Source organism: Medicago sativa, chromosome 8, assembly GCF_051527215.1.
Source record: "Medicago sativa cultivar Bolivia chromosome 8, Bolivia_mono, whole genome shotgun sequence".
Classification (NCBI taxonomy): domain Eukaryota; kingdom Viridiplantae; phylum Streptophyta; class Magnoliopsida; order Fabales; family Fabaceae; genus Medicago; species Medicago sativa.
The window spans coordinates 4011199-4013250 of record NC_140756.1 but is presented as its reverse complement, the minus strand read 5'-3'; the positions used below and the strand labels follow the sequence as shown (position 1 = coordinate 4013250).

At 34.0% G+C, this 2052-nt stretch overlaps 1 pseudogene across 1 annotated transcript; it reads left to right on the top strand.

The window, feature by feature from the left end:
• The first annotated feature begins 310 nt into the window (after positions 1-310).
• Positions 311-1814, top strand: LOC146896258 (metalloendoproteinase 4-MMP pseudogene; annotated as a pseudogene). Its single transcript, XR_015022948.1, has one exon. The product of XR_015022948.1 is annotated as a metalloendoproteinase 4-MMP pseudogene (transcript).
• Positions 1815-2052: the final 238 nt, after the last annotated feature.

Below are 2052 nucleotides of genomic sequence, written 5' to 3'. Positions count from 1 at the left end.
TTATATGATAGAGATTTAGAGTAAAGAATACGTTTGAGAGTGTGAAAAGGAGAGGGATGAGACAGAGGCAACAACCAATATAATGATGGGATGTAACTACTTGTTATATTAATTCTACTTCAAGAGAAAACAACTGCAGACTAGAATTTTGCCACTTTATCATGGAACAGTTACCTGCAAGATTGTATTGCTCAACTTCACACTCTCTCAAAGCTACTTGCTCCATTCAATTCATTTTTCTAAATTTGTTCTTTAAGTTACTTCAAACATATATAAAGCTAGATTGGAAGGTGACACAGATTAATTTGTCAACAAGGGATTTCTTAACTTATCCACTTTTGAATTTCTTCCATACTAATAAATAATATTTGTTTAGCGTGGAGCCTAGTCTTATTGTTATACAAATAATCATATGCAAATGTTTCAAAATGGTTATAATCATTAGTTAATTAAATCTTGTTGAATAAAGTTGACCCTTTATATATTGCTTTGTATGGAAGCTTACTTTCTATTTCTATTCTCTGTGCCTCCAAAGAAAGAAAGAAAGAAAGAACTAACCACAACATGTTCCTATCACCCAGATACTCCTTCACATTTCTCTTCACTACTCTTCTCCTCACATTATCATCATCTTCACCACTAGCCACCAAAATATCCATCACAAACCATGACATTCATAGCTTCACCAATGCTGGCAGAGGCAACAACATCACAGGAATATCACAATTCAAAAGATACCTATCTCGTTTCGGGTACATTAAAAACAATGACACATTCAGCGACGAATTTGATGCGAATTTTGAATCAGCTATCATCAAATACCAAAGAAATCTTGGACTTCAAGTAACTGGTAAACTCGATTCCAATACAGTTTCTCAAATGATCACACCAAGATGTGGTGTCCCAGACACAACAAAAACTCATCATCATCATCATAATCACCATCAAAATCATATTCATAACATGACGAATTTTGTTTATTTTCCTGGAAAACCACGTTGGTCACGTGACATGCCAATGACACTAACCTATGGCTTCTCAAGTGACTACATGATTCATAACTTGAGCATACAAGAGATAAGGAAAGCATTCAAACGAGCATTCTCTAGATGGAGTTCAGTTATTCCGGTTAGTTTTGTCGAATCAGAGGATTATGGTTTCACGGATATAAAAATAGGATTTTATAGTGGTGACCATGGTGATGGTGAGCCATTTGATGGAGTTCTTGGTGTGTTAGCCCATTCGTTCTCACCGGAGATTGGAAGACTTCACCTCGATGCAGCCGAGACTTGGGCGGTTGATTTCGGTGTAACGAAATCGGAGGTGGCAATTGATTTAGAGTCAGTAGCAACACATGAGATTGGACATTTGTTGGGTTTGTCACATAGTTCTTTGAAAGAGGCAGTAATGTATCCAAGTTTGAGGCCAAGAGATGAAAGAGCTGATTTGAATATTGATGATATTAAAGGTGTACAATCTCTTTATGGTTCTAATCCAAATTTTAGATCTCAGTGGTCTTCATTGGAATCTGATATCTCCACAAATCATGGTGCAAAGTTTGGAGTTGACACTTTCGGGTTCTCTATGATTGGTTCCATTATTGCAATTTCCCTGTATTATAATTTGAACATTTTTTAATTATATATGTTATATACTTTGCTATAGCTAGGTGTGTAATTCTCTCCACTTTGTGTAATTTTGAGCTGTGAATTAGATCACTCAATATATAACGATGTGAGGAAGATTCATATATAACTATTGAATTGTAATATTGATTAGAATAGTAGTCATGATCATACAGAAAATTGGTAACATGTGCTTACTTTTTTTCTTTCTTTCTGTCTTTTCCTTAAAAAACGACTTTTTTGGGTCCTAAGTTATTAGTATTTTGGTTGTGCAATAACATATTTTGTGTGAACACTTTCATACTTTAGAGTGTTGAAACCTGTAATTTATTCTCTATATCAGCTTTTACTTGAAGATCATGATAGAGTTTAATGAGATTTATAATTATCCAAAAATAAAATATAATTAGGCACAAATATTTTTTTA